The sequence below is a fragment of the Grammomys surdaster genome, unplaced genomic scaffold (assembly GCF_004785775.1).
Source record: "Grammomys surdaster isolate TR1022 unplaced genomic scaffold, NIH_TR_1.0 372, whole genome shotgun sequence".
Taxonomy (NCBI): Eukaryota; Metazoa; Chordata; class Mammalia; order Rodentia; family Muridae; genus Grammomys; species Grammomys surdaster.
Window position 1 is genome coordinate 8,114,338 of NW_021604791.1, and position 15,448 is coordinate 8,129,785.

The 15,448-nt window shown below is 45.5% G+C and overlaps 1 pseudogene; it reads right to left on the bottom strand.

The window, feature by feature from the left end:
• On the bottom strand, window positions 1-1,792 carry LOC114632251 (annotated as a pseudogene).
• Between the last annotated feature and the right edge of the window lie 13,656 nt (window positions 1,793-15,448).

Sequence of the window (15,448 nt, forward strand, 5' to 3'; positions counted from 1 at the left end):
TCAGGAAAGGAGGTGGAGATGAAAAGACTTCAGTCTGGATTGTTGATGGTGCTCTGTGTGGATCATTTCTATACTTGCTTGCATTTTTGCCTTAATGTCTTCTATGGAACTAGATCCTTATGGTGTTTTAGGAGGGTTTTGTTTTTGAAAGACTCTTTACCTTTTGATCTTGATGTTGATGGCTTTGAGTCTTTTCCATTTCTGTTTGATTTTTGTGCATTTTGGGCTGGAGTGTGTCATACAGATCCTTCACTGGAACGTTTTCTTCAGTTTCCTCTTCATCAAAATCTTCTCCTTCTTCTTCTTCCTCTTCTTGATCATCATGTTTTACTTTTTTTTTCCTGTACAACCTTGTTACCATCTTCAGGAGCAGGTCACTTTCTATACATCCTCCTCGTTCTTATCTTCTGACTCTGCATCTTCCTTTATCTACAGCTACTAAGTGCTGTCCACCAATGGGCACAGATCCTGAACCACGCTTCAACCGTAAGACCACAGGTGGTGTGATCTCAAAGGCCCCACGGGAAACTGCTGCCTGTACAGACATCTTCAACGTGTTACTTTAATTGGACGGCCTTCAGAGTTCATTGCTTCTGCCCCTACAGTGTATAATCTATTACCCCTGACCCTGAACTGTTCTTAATGATAACTGGTGCTCATTTGAATCCTTAGTCACCTTAAAGTGATAACCTTTGTCTGCCTTTAGTTCACAACCGGAAAGATAGTTCTAAGGCTTAAGAGGTTTCATGTCTATGTCCACTTTATTTTCCTTGATGTGGAGGTGTGCCCTTCAGCATGAGAGAAGCCAAACAGAGAAAACTGCTCCTCAGAACAGACACACAGAGATGGCATCATACCAGGTATAAAAGCAGGTGGCCCAGGCTAGCCTTGAACTCGTGATCTTCCTGCCTCCACCTCCTTCAGTAAATCCTACTGGCACCAACGTCTTGGTTTTTCTTAATCGTTGAGTTGACAATGAAAATTTAGGCTGTCATATAAGAATGTTAGTAAGAGCTGACCTGGATAAAGATTTTAAGCCTTAAAACCCATCGCTAAGCTCAGCTGCTTCTTTGGTATTGCAACTCCAAGGGACTTTCCTATTTAATTTTTGATCTATTTCTACTTGTCTTAAACAGAACTACCCCCTCCTTTGCTTCTCTGTTTGAATGAGTATCTTTTGACCGTCACCTAATGAGCCCCATTGATGCTCAGTAATGGTAAACAGTGTCAATAGCACATGTCCACGGCTAGTCACATAAACCTCATCAACGAGGCCTTATCACGGGCTCTCACCTCTGGGTAAACAATGAAAGGCTAAGAAGTGGTGTGAACGCTCAGCTAACTGACAAGTACGGGAGCTGTTTGTATTGGTGCCACACAGAGCCCGTCACCTCCAGAAGGCACACTGCACCACCAGGCTGGTTTCCCTTCTCTCCTCAACATAGTAGTGCTTTCAGAAACACTGACCATTTGCAGGTGCTACTCTCATAAACTCTACTACATGGATAGAAATCAAGCCACCCGGTTAGTCACAGAGCTATTCCTAAAACTTGGGCAGCAGAGAGCTGTGAAGAATGGTGGGCTGGGATGTGGTTGAGAGATGGTACTGGGCAGACTATGCATGCTTGCCATTAGGACTTGGATCTCAGTCACCTGGTCTACAAGCCCAGGTACTGATGGAAGGTCTCTAACCTCAGTTGCTTCAGGAAAATGGGAAGTATGTTGATATTTAAGAAGATTCTTTGGCTCAATGGTAGAGCACTTACTTAACATTCGAGGCTTTGAATTCCATTTTGGCACAAGAAAAAGAAAAAAAAGTCAAGCAATCTTTGCGGGGTAAAAAAATATGTCGCATAAAATATCGAATTATAGGCCAGTGGGCTAGTTATTCCCATGTGTCCTTGCTGCTGCTCTGATGTGGTTGCAGTGATACCCCACTGTTATTGAACAACCCTATCAAGCCAAAGTCATTACTAATTTCAATTCACATACTGTTTGTTTAGGCCAGGACTACAGGTCATTCACTGCACATCAAACACTGGCTTTTGCTCTTTTCTACCTTGCCTTATTTAAGTTATTTTTTTTTCTTCCTTTTCTTTGAGACAGGGTCATTTAACACAGCCCAGGCTGCACCTAAACTCTTAATTCTCCTGCCTCATCCTTCTGAATGTTGGGAATTCAGGTGTGTGCCAGCACATCTGGCTCCTTCATTTTTAAAGTCTTCTTAGAGATGAGACAGTCCCCCTGATTTACAAGTGAGAAAGCTGAAGTTTAAAGAAGTGAAGTTACTTTTCTAAAGACTATTGAACATGTGACATGGTTGAGATGGAAACACAGGCCCTGTAGACCTGTGACTCTTGGCAAATCTGGAATTGACATAAGTCTGTGGGACTCTGACCTGTGCCCCTTGGTAAATGTGAGGCTGGAGTTAGTGGGAGTTAAGTTGGGACTTGTAGGAAGCATGGTGTGACCAGAGGCAGACAGGACATTCGGAAGTGACAAAGCAGAGTTTGACCGAAGATTCAGTCAGCCATGTGATGGGTCAGATTGTTAGATATAGTCTGTTAGGTGTGTGTGTGTGTGTGTGTGTAAAATCTCTTATCATTAGACAACCAGCTGCAAGGGATTGAAGACTCAGCCAGGGCTGGCCTATGGACAGGGAGTTACTACCTCACTAAACCCAATGCTCTGAGAGGGAGGGTTCCAGGATACGTTTAGCCACTGGTCTGTCACTGAGTACTGGGCTATTTTATAACCTTTCATTCTGCTCTAATCACAGTGCCACAATTTTCCCTTCCTCTGAGTGGCACAGTGGTTGAGGAAGCTGTCAGAATTTCCCAGCCAACAAGGAGTGTTTCCTCTTGTGTACCTGTGCCTTCAGAGTCTAGGGGAAACATTTTCTGGAAACCTCAGCAAATTGTCTTTAAGGTTTCAGCTATTAGTTCTGGAGACGTGGCCATGCACAGTCTATGGCACAGCAAAGGAATTAACTATCTTTTCCCAGTATCTGAAAAGGATTGGTACTGAGATTTCCCTTGGATATTGTCTTAGTCAATGCTATGAGGAGACACCATGACCACAGCAACTCTTATAAAAGAAAGCATCTAATTGGGGCTTGCTTATAGTTTTAGAGGGTTAGTCCATTACCATCTGTAACAGCCCATTCCTTTGTAATGGCCTGTTCTGCTACTTCGGTCCTCATGTCAGAGTCTAGCAAGAGAGAGAGTGGGGATGGAGGGGCGAGAGACGCGAAAAATGGATATAAGACAGAGTCTGGTCAAGTCTCTTTTATTGAAAGGAAACTCTGGGTATTTATACCCTTTACCATGTGCCTTGCCCTCATGGACAAGCACAGCTGAAGGCACTACATCATGCGCCTAGCAGCGTGGAGACCACGTGCATCTAGCTAGCAGTGTGGAGACCACGTGTGCCTAGCTGCTGGCGGCACTAAACAGCAAAACAAGATGTTTATCAGGGTGTGCTCAGCTGTTGTGGGCTGTTGAAAACAAGTCTCTTGTCAGGGTATATGGCTCGAGATGGCTGTAAAGATGATAGCCGTTTCAGCTAAGAGTCGGCTCCCAACAATCATCATGGCTAGAAGCATGGCAACATGCAGACTGGAGAGTAGCTGAGAGTTCTATCTACATCCAGATCTGCAGGCAGCAGAAAGGAGTGAGAGACACTAGGCTTGGCTTGAGCATTTGAAACTCCAAAGCCTACCAGCAGTGACGCACTTCCTCCAACAAGACCAACAACTAATGACCAAGCATTCAAACATACAAGCCTATGGGGGCCATTCCTACTCAAGCCACTAAAGATACTCAAATCCCAAAATATTCAGGTCCCACGTATAAAAAAATATTGTATTTTCATACCTTCTGCAAACTTCAAATTATCTCTCAATTACTGACAATGTCAAATAGAAGATATTGTATACACAATTGCTGTGTTATAGTGCTTAGGTAACAGTAACAAGGGAGAAAAAGTTTGCACATAGTCAGGTTGGAGGCAAGTGGTTTTGAAATTATTTTTAGTGTGCAGTTGGTTATATTCACAAATATGAGACCTGTGGATGACAAGTAGAGACAGCTGAAGTAGGACCAACTTCCACTAAGAAGCAGTATCACCTATTTGGACCTGAGTGAGGGATCTTTTCCCCTAAATGGTGTGTAGAGTGTTGGGGGAAGGGGGTGGGGAGCACAGGCTGCCAGAGTGAAAGTGAGACTGATACTGAGAAAGACGCGCGTGTGTGTGTGTGTGTGTGTGTGTGTGTGTGTGAATATGTGTATGGGTATGTGGAGTATGAGCCCCTGGGCAGAAGAGGAAGCTATGTGTACTGTGTCTGTGTACTGTGTGTATGTACTGTGTGTGAACTGTGTGTGTGTACTGTGTGTGAACTATGTGTGAACTGTGTGTGTGTACTGTGTGTGTATACTGTGTGTGAACTGTGTGTGTGTATGTACTGTGAGTGCACTGAGTGTACTGTGTGTGAGTACTGTGTACTGTATACTGTATATGTAGTGTGTATACTGTGTATATGCTGTGTGTAATGTGTATACTGTGTGTGTTTACTGTGTATACTGTGTGTGTGTACTATGTGTTTGTACTGTGTGTGTACTATGTGTGTGTGTATTGTGTGTACTATGTGTGTATACTATGTGTGTGTACTGTGTGTACTGTGAGTGTACTGTGCGTGTACTGTGTGTATGTACTGTGTGTGTACTATGTGTGTACACTGTTTGTATGGTGTGTACACTGTGTGTACTGTGTGTAAACTGTGTGTACCATGTATACTGTGTGTGTACTGTGTGTGTACTGTGTGTATGTACTGTGTGTATGTACTGTGTGTACTGTGTGTGTGTACTGTGTGTACACTGTGTATACTGTGTGTACACTGTGTGTACTGTATGTACTACCTGCCTTGAGGGCAATGACAGGATTTTCCTGACCAAATGACAGGTTTTTAGACCAAAACTAAGGACTTGGCATTGAACTTCCCAAGCCAGAGGCCTCCCAACTCTCCGTGTTTCTGGAGGACTCTTCCCCGCTTTCTTGAATTCAGACCTGCCTCAGTCGCTCTTTCACTATGGCTGCTGTAAGTTCTCTCCAACAATCCCTGATGTTGACCCCAAGGTCCTCGTTCTTCTCTTCTGTCCTCTATACCCTCACTTTTCAACAAAAATTTACCCCAATGGCATGAAAACAGTCTAGGATGGTAACATTGACTGTGCATGCAGCCTTAAATTACCATCTAGAAGGAGAGACAAAGCCACAAGGAAAGAACGCTTTCTCCTAAATGTTCCTGTATTTTAAAATTCCTACTCAAAAAGCCATTCTCTGTCTTGTATTAAACATCAGAAAAAAAAAAACCAGAAAACACGACGCCCCTCCTGCTTCCCAAGGGCTCATCCCTGTGGTCACCCCAGCCATTGCTTCCCTGGCAGGCACCAACCATGCCGGAGCCCATCCCTGCTTGCCCTCTGTTCACTGGGGTGGTGGCAGGGGTGGGAAGAGCCTAATGCTAAACAGGGCTGCTCTGGTTCTGAAATGAGTCGTGGCATGGAGCCCAGGATTAAAGACATAAATACTCTGCAGGTTTTCAGAGACCTGCCAGCAACTCTCTCAAACAGGAAGAGGATACTTGGAACTGTCCTGCTAACTCTCAGCCTCAGCTCATGCTCAAAGGCAGAGACTCTGTGCATCGGACTCCTGAGGCAGCGAACTGAGACGGCTCTCTGAGATATCAGAGTATATGGGGCATGTCCCTAGTCCCCAGATAACTCTTCCGTTTTCAGAAGGGGATGCGGTTATAAATGCCATTCCTTTTCTGGGAGATGAGCTAGTAGACGCCAGTGGGCTTCTGGGAAAACTAAAAACAAACAAACAGGAGCGAGAGGGCTTAGGATAATGGGGAGTGGTGGCTTCACTCACTCTTATCTCAGGGCTGTTCCCAAGTACCTTGAATTCCCGAGTCCACATTCAGCTGGGACTTAGAACTATCTCATTCATACATAGAAAGAACTGAAACAAGTGTTTGAAATTCTACTGCACTCAAGCTAGCATGCAGATTTCTCAAGCCCGAGAATCCTTAAATACTCATGGAAAGCTGTCACTGAAGTACACAAGGGAGATAACAGAAACAGGCTCTTTCTGTGAAGCTACAGCAGAGTACAGCCCATGGTCTAGCCACATCAAGAAGCATTTGACAGCAACACACCAGGGGTTTGTGTGATAAGGGTCAAGCCTGGGCTTAGGACTGTGCTCTACACCAAAGAGATAGCCATCATACGTCACACGCTCAAAGATGCAAGGAACACGCGTCATACTTTTCAGAAGCTGAAGGTAACCACAAATACATAAAGCTTAGCAGTTTAAACAATAAGTCAAAAGAACATAAGAGGTCACAGGCTTCACATGAGAAGCTATGGTGCATGCCATGATACCTTAGAATCCCATGTGGATTCCACTGCAGAAAGGTCAAGTGGTCCACAGAGACTTCTGAAAGGAGATGAGATTTGGTATGGTGATTACAGAACAAAGGCTCTGGGTAGCTGAAGGGGAAGGGAGGAGGGCTAGTGTAACGTGTGCCAGCAGAGCTGCCTCACTTGGGAGTCTCTGCCCACCGCCATCTCTCTCCTTGTGCTCATCTGCCTAGACGTCACTGTCCATGTTTGTGGTTTTGCTTCTAAAAATGTATTCTTTTCTGTATTTTTTTACATCGCTTTGTTTAAATACAACCAAACTACAATAAATCGTGTACAACGCACACCCTTTAATAGGTCTGCACCTACATGGGCAGCTCAGACATCACCGTGTCAATGTAGTGACCATGTCTATCCACCCCTGCAGAGCTATGGCCTTGTCAAACAGGAAAGTCAGCTGTGTGGCTTTGGGATACCTGCTTCTCTGGGATTTTATAAAGGTCAACTTTTTCCTTTCTCAGGGAGAGAACAATAGAACATAGATTTCATTTTCTATTCCAGGAGAGTCTTTCTTTTTCTCTTCCTCTTTCTCTCTCCCCCCACCCCCTTCTTTCTGCCTGCCTGTCTGACTCTTAGAGATAAGGTAGCTTTGAACTTGAATCCTTCTGCTTCATTCTTCTGAACACGGCTGTTAGAGGAGTGTGCCCTTCCAATGCTCGGCCTCATGCTTTCGTGATGGCCACACCAGCCTCCTTCACTGACACGTGACACGTGGACGTGTGTTTGTGCTGTTGGTCCTAAAGAGAATCCCACCAAGGGGACACTGTGACCTTAAACCCATTCTAAAGAAGAGAAGGCGAGCCTCAGACAGGTCAGACACTTGTCACCTTTGACAGTTGATAGATGGGGATGGCACTGCTGCACCTCGAGTCAGCTTGCCTTAAAATGGTGATTTATTTATTTGTTATTTGTTTTTATTTTCCAAACTTTATGTGTATGCATGTATGTGTGCTTGACTGAGTTTATGTGTACCACATGCATGTAGGAACCCATGGAGGCCAGAAGAGGGAGCTGGATCCTCTGGAACTGTTGTAAACCATCACATGAGTGCCAGACTCTGCTTTCCAGGGCCAGGACCTGCCTGCCTAACACCCAGGGAAGAATCAGCTGGCTCACCATGGAATCCTGACCATGGGCAATCTAGTGAATTCTAGTTGGCTCAGTTAGTTTTCATTTCCAGCACAGTACACATGGCTCCCTTTTCTCCACAGCCTCACCAGGGACAGTGCTTGCGGTTGGTCTTTCTGATAACAGCTACTTTAACAGATGGGAGATGATTCCTCAAGGTGCCTTTGATTTACTTCCTCCCAGTCGTTAATCTGTATTCCCATGTTCACTAGAGCATTACTCACAGCCAAGATGTGGAAATAGTTCCCAATGTCTGCCATCAGATAATGATAAAACACACACACACACACACAGAGAGAGAGAGAGAGAGAGAGAGAGAGAGAGAGAGAGAGAGAGAGAAAGAGAGAGAGAGAGAGAGAGAGAGAAATATTATTTAGTCTTTAGTAGAAGAGGGGACCATGGTCATTTGCGTGATGGACCTGGATGCACGATGAACCTGGGATATATTATGCTAAGTGAAATAAGCCAGATGCAGAAGTCCAGATGCTGCACAGTCTCATGTGTATGTATAATCTGAATGACTGAGTCTATACAACCAGAGAGGAAAATAATGGTTACCCAGGGCTGGGGATTGTCAACTGTGTCTTTGTAAAGTTGCGAGGGAAATTGTGACCATGGCTTCTGCTTCCTATAAAAGAGCCTTGGTGGTCTCTGATGAGGACAGTGTGATGGTCCTTCTGTCCACTGCTGCCCTGAGGTCCCAGAGAGTCATCCAGCTTTTCCGTAAATAGAACCAGGATGCCACATGCAGAAGGACCTCAGCCTAGATAGAGGACAATAGGCACCCCCTGCAGTCCGTGCTTCCTCCTGGTCTTGAGAACCACGACTTGATCCATGCTTGAGAACCAGGACTCTGCTGAAGCTGCTGTATAAATGTCCTGTCAGCCTGTTTATCCTCACAGGGCAGTTTCTTGGCTGCCCCAGCACTGTTAATTGCCCCCAGCTCAGGAGTCTTTGAAGGGATAAAAGCCAGATTGCAGACACACACCAGTGTTTATCACGCACGTCTTTCCTGGGGGTCCCTGTCCCAGGAAGGGGCAGGTCCTTTTCTTCATGTGCCAACTCTGCTGCCTGGGGTTGCCTCGTTCCCCTCTGCCAGCTGCCTTTGAACTGAGCTTCTGATTCACAGAAGATAGCTTATTCTAGCAGGAAGCTGCAGCTCGGGATGTGAGATGCTGAAATGGATTATTTCTCGTTACCTGTGTGTTTCTGTGTCACTATATCCCATCCTCCCATCAGGGCCCGATCTGTCTTCTGAGAGTCTTCCCTCTCCTGCTCCTCCAGCCAGTGTTCTCTTCTGTGTGGAACATTTCTTCATCTGAGTGCTGTGCCCAGAAGTACCCGACAAGGGCTCTTCAGAGTCTGTGTTTGTAAAGCACTGAGTTGAAGGAGGCTCCGCACAGGAAAGCACCACCCATGCAAGCAGGGCAACAACTAGAAGTCTCAGGAGACACGATGACGTGTGGGTGATCAAGAGAGAACGAGAAGGCACCCAACTCAGGAACATCAGGGGCTACGTGTCAATTCAGCAAGTCTCTGATTACATCGTTCCACCTTCAAAATAATTATATCGGGTGAGAGAACTGAGCAGGCATGGGAGAATGCTGGATCCTGACTCCCAGGCTTCCAGGGAGCATGGGAAATAGTAGAGAAAGGATCTGTACATATAAAGCCTGGATACTTTTCAAAATTCTTATTTATTCTTGAGAACAAACACATATATACAATTAAATATAATCATGTATCTCCCTCACTTCCTCCCTATAATTTCTCTATATCCTCCCTTAAAATGCACCCCCAACTTTATGGTCCCCCCTCCACTAAGTCCAGTTACTGCTGTCCATATATGCATGGGTGTGGGATCAAACCATGTGAGTATGAAACCCTACCCATAGCCACATCATCCCCAGCCACTATCAACTGCCAACAACTCTTCAGTAAAAGAGTCTGGAGATCACCTACCCATGGATCCTAGAGTTTTGGTTGGCTTGATTTTGTGAAGATCCTGTGCACGTAAGCTCAACTGTTTTGAGCATATGAGTGTGACAGCCATGTTGTGTCCATGAGTGTGACCTTGTTTCATTCCTCCCCGTCCTATGGCTCTTAAAGTTGTTCTCCCTCTGAGATATTTCTGAGACTTAGTGAGGGTAAGTGGGTGTTGCCATAGGAACCCTTAGGGCTGAGCGCTCAGCCTCTCAGCCTCAGCACTTGCAGCAATGTACATCTGTCCGTTGACTGCTGCCCAGTGCGGAAAACCTCCTCTGACCAAGCCCGAGAGCAGCCCAGATTAATGGGCATAAACACAAACACTTAGAAAGCATTTTGACAGCATGACTGTGTAGCAAAATCCCCAGCTATGGGCTTTTGAGTGGGATTATAGAATTAGGTGTGAAACTTCAGTCTGTGGAGCAGGCCTCAGATCCAATCAGAGAGCTGTTAGTAACCCCATAGACTCGTGTACTATTGCACCTGTGGGCAAACCTTACTGACAGGCGAGGATTACAGCATGCAGGGCCAGACCACTGATGTTCTTCCCCCGCCTGCAGTCTTCATACCATCTTTGGGCACTATGAAAGCTAGCTGGCAAGGAAGAAGTGTCCTGACCAGCTTGACACTGGTTTCTCCATATTCTGCAGTCAAAGTGTATGGTTTCTTCAGCAATAGGGTCTTTCCATGTAGTTTTAGAGGATGACCAAGGACAATAACAATAGCCTGTGTTGTTTTTGAAATCTCTGGGGCCATGTAATCCTTTAATCCCAGTATTCCCCTGAAACCTTTCATGTTGTGTGCATTCTATTATCCCCTCAATTATTTTTACAACTGGGTTGTGGGATAGCAGGTTTCCATGTGGCTGGCTCTCCAGCCATCCTCCCTTGGCATCCAGTCCCTCCTCACACCTTCTGGCTTCTGCCATATTCCCATGACCCCTCTACTTAAACCTTTCCATTCCCAACCTGCCATCTCTCAGTTTTCATCTTCCACATAGTCTACTATACCCTCTAACATGTTCCTTACAAAAGGCCCCTTTCTGGTTTCCCAGGAAGCTCAGCTCTTTTCCACAAAGACTGGCTGCAGACGTGGCCTTGGAAAGATGAAAGGAATTGGTGGATACAACGGGAAGAGAGTATTCCCATGGTGAGCAGCTGACAAATGAAAAAGAAGTACAGTAAGAGAAGAGGAAGAAGGAATACAGTAAGAAAACAGGGACAATTAGCCTTAAAGAAAGTCATTCATTCACTTACTCATTCATTCATTGAAAACAGGGACAATCAGCCTTAAAGAAAGTCATTCATTCACTCACTCATTCATTGAAAACAGGGACAATCAGCCTTAAAGAAAGTCATTCGTTCATTCATTCATTCATTCATTCATTCAACAAATTGTTGTTCAGCTCCTGCTGTGTGTCAGCCACTTAGGGTCATAAACTCTGGTGAACAGAGAGGACCTATCTTCAAGCACTTTGTTTTTGCTATGGGGATACTGAGTCTGAAAGAAGAGTACAGTTATAGTTGAGAAGTTATAGAAAATGCAGCCAGCCCAGAAGAACTGGAGATTTGAGGCGGCCTTAGAGAGTAGCAGTTGATACAGTTGGTGGCAGGCATGCCCGTCCCTTGGCTATTCTCACAGACTAACTCCCTCTGCCTTCCTTGATCTGTTTGTCTAACACAGTAACCTTTGAAACCATGACATTCTTGAGTCAGCGTCTTAGAACAGATTCTTCCTGCGGTACTGACAATCCCAAACTGCTGAGAACACACCCTGAACTAGCCTGGAAGATGCTGTGACCCCAAAAGGTTATGATCCGGCTCCGGCGCCAAGTGTGGTATCTGATGTTTTCTGATCCCCAGGCCAAGCCAGGCCTGCTGGCTTCCTGTTTACCACTTCTCACTTTGCCCCTTCTGTACCAGAGGGTCAGCTTCTAGAACAAGGTTGAGGACAAAGCCTTCCTGGGCTTATGCAGCCAATGGCTTTGCTGCAAAACACCCCCGCCAGCTCAAAGGAGGCATCGCAGGAATGTGGAGTGTGACTCAAGAAGAGGAGTGCAGAATTCTGCTGAAAGAAAAGTACAAGCATCCCCGGCACCCTGGCCTGGATCCCCAAGTAAACAATCTGGACAGAAAGTAGCTCACAGAGGGAGTGTGGCGACAGACAAAATCCCAGAGCCATTAGGGGATTCAGAAAGAACAAGAAAGAGCAAAGCCTCTTCAGGGAAGAAGCCTGAGTCAATTCCTATCAACCCAGTAACAAAGATAACTCAGTGAATACAGCCCTGTGTGAGCGCATGGGCTCTGGTTGAGGCAGGATTTCTTTGATCCCTAGTGACTAAGGAACCGTTTGTTGACCTCCAATATAATAATGACCCACATCAGAGGCATACATATGTCATACAGTGTCCCCCTTTTACCTGGTTCTTTTCCAGTCGGTCTGCTTGGCCCCTCCCTGTGTGCTTTCTAGAAAGACTTCGTTTGTTTTTCTGGTGGGAGTGTAGGAAAGGATGCTGTGAGCTGGTTGAGATAACGGTGAGCTTCTGTGCACTGACTGAGACCGTGCTAGTCTGGATACCAAAAGCTCACAAATGGTAAAGGCCTTTCCTAGTTAGAGATTGTTTAGTCACGAGAACTGAAAGCTATTTCAGCTGGTGGAGACTTTTTGGCAATGTGAGGAGGAGGGCATATTTCTGGAACCACATAGAAACATCTCATATACCTGGGGGTGGGGAACCCAGCCAGCTTCAGAAGGGCTGGGACAGGAATCCTGGAACTGAGACCCCTCTGCAGGTTTGTCTCTGCATAGCTGAGAAAGGGAGAAACTTGCAAATTGGCTTCCTCACTTCTGCATGCCCATACAGACCAGGTTTTGTTTCTTCTGGGTCCAGTTCTCAAAAAGCATTGACTGACTTCTGGACTCCAAATTCCCAAGGACAGACTTGGTACACCACCTTAGCTCAGAGTAGCTTTAGGTAGGGCCAGAGAATTCTTACAAACTCGTCCCAGAGGTTTCTGGAAAGGAAGCTGTAGGCGAAGGCCTGAGAGAATTTGCCATGTGACATTATTCTTGGGGAAACATGAACAGATCTCCCAGATAGGGAAGCAACAACAGACCAGAGGAAAAATACCACCAAAGTCCAACTTGGTGAACCAGTAAGCTTTGCTTATAAATAACCAGTGAGTTACTTATAGGAAGGAGTATGGGTAAGGAATTGTCTACAGGAGCAGAAATGACTCCAAGATGTATCATCAAAGCCCACCCCAGCATGGGCAACAATTCACAGAAGCTGAGAACCCTGGAGCATACTGCACAGCCTGCAAGCAGCTTAGCAGGTTGAACAGTGTCCTTTCTGGGTGGGCTCAGTTTGTCTGAGCCTCTTCCAGGCCATTCAGATGGGTCTCTGCTTTTTCTGGACAATGTCACATCATGTCCACCCTCACACAGTTCTTTTCTCAGCTGGTCTCTGCTTCTTTTGGTCAGCTCAGTTTGAGAATATCTCTCAGCAATCTTTACTGCTTACACACACTCGAGGGACAGCAAAGCCTGGAGAATCTGGTCAGTTTCAGTGACTTCCTGAAGCTATTGAGTTGTTTACTTCCCAAGCTTAAGGAGCTTTGCTGGAGGGCAGAAGGTCTCATCCCCTTACAGCAGCTTGTTGTCTCCCTTCTCCTTGAACATCCCGAGTCTTAACAAGCTTTCCTCCAAGATGGGAAGTTTTAATCTTTGAAGCAATTGCTACACAACAGAGGTTTTTCTAGGACTACATTCCAGAAAATGCTTACTGAATGGCTCTCACTGACAGGAAATGTTCCAGAGAAATGAAACAAACCCAGCACTATTGATTAGAATGCAAGTTGGCACTCAAATGCAAACCAAGGTTCAAAATAGTGAGTCTTCCCCCTTACTGAGAAGCTCTTGGCAGTTGACAGAGGCAGACGAGGAAATATTCAGTTGGAAAGATGCGGTCATTGGTAAGATTCCCATATTCCAGTGGATGGCACATATGGGCACCATTAGCTAGAGCTAATGGGTCACTTAAGAAAAAGGATGTTATGAGAGTGGTTGTTGTAGTCCCAGGATTTGGAGACAGTTGGAAGGTGAAAACGGGGCTTAGATATGAAATTCTGTATGAAAGTCTCAAGAATAACGAAACATTTTCAAAAGATTGTTGTTTTATTTCCACTGCACATTAAGGTTGTCATATCAACAGTCTAGCCGCGAGACAGCAACTACCCAGCAGCAGATCTACAGTACACAATGGCTCCCATGGCCTCCCATGGTTCATGGCTTGCATAACCAATTCTTTTTTTTTTTTGGATGGGATAAGATTCCTCACCCTAACACACACACACACACACACACACACACACACACACCTCACAGCATATGGCTGAAGTTTCTGGTCAGTTCTAGATAAGGGGATGTTACTTCTGAGATGGCTTTTGGCATTCATATGACAAAGAATGCATGACTGGGACAAGCAACCAAATGAGACCTGGAGGCTGCCAACAGCCGCAGGAACGATCCTTCTCATGGTTGAGCACAAAAGTGCAGAAGTTCTAGCTAGAACCTTAATTAAGTCTCTGGAGACCCTGATCTGAGGAGGGGTCTGCAGAGCTGCTTTTACTTCTGACTGGGAGGGAAAGTGGGTTTATAAAGGTTGCTTAAGGCACCACAGTTTGGATGAATTACTAGAGAGGTGTAGCATAACAGGTTTTTTCCATCTCGCTCCTCTGCCATCTCTGGGTGTCACCCTACTTCCCATGGTCCAAGTGACATACTACTACCACCTCTGCTTCCCAGGCAGCAGCAAGAAGGACTGAGAATGAAAAGAGCATAGCTGCTATTTATTCAGGGGAAAATTGGAAGCTGTATATCAAGTCTCCATTCACAAGCTCCTGACCAGAACTTAGCTGCCTGATTGTCTGTAGCTCCTAAGAAGGAGTGAAGGGACACACTTGTGCTCAACTGAAAATCAGAGATTCTATTCCAGGGGAAACCCAGGGAAAAATAGCAATTTCTGCCACAAACATTGATAGCCCTAGAGTTTACCTTGTGCACACTATCTTCATGGTCTATAGAATAGGTGGTATGGACACCTGGAGCTTAGTGAAGTCAAAGGAGATGAGACATACGGGCTGGGAAGATAAGTAAGTTTATAAAGTTACTATGTAAAATGCTTGCCTGCCTGCCTGCCTGCTTGCTTACTTACTTCCTATATAAGCATGAGTTTCTCAGTTCAAGTCCCAGAGTCCTCAAATAAAAGCCAAGATGAGTTAGCCCAGGCTTGTAATCCCAGTGCTGGGGGAGCAGAGACAAGAGGATCTTTGGGGCATGCTGGCTAATCTGCCTAGCTCAACTGGTGAGTTCCAGGCCAATGAGAGACCTTTTCTCACAGAAAGTGATTGATGTCAAAAAACAGTTCCTAATGCTGACCCCTATCCTACACACACACACACACACACACACACACACACACACACACGAGCTGGGAAGATGGGAAGGTCTCTATGAGTTCAAAGTCAGCCAGGGCTACATAGTAAGACTGTATCTCAAAAAAATCAAACAAACAAAAACAAAAAAACAAAAAAACAAAACAAAAAACGGGTGAGACAAATGGCTTAGTGAGTTAGAGTATACGATGCTCTTCCAGAGGCCCCAAGTTCAGTTTGTAACACTCATGCCAGGTGGCTCACAACCATCTATAAGCCAGGCCCCAGGACATCCAACGTGTCTGTCTTCTGTGAGCACTTGCATTCATGTACACAAAATCTGAAAGAAAGGAAGAGAGAGAGAGAGAGGGAGAGAGAGAGAGAGAGAGAGAGAGAGAGAGAGAGAGAGAGAGAGAG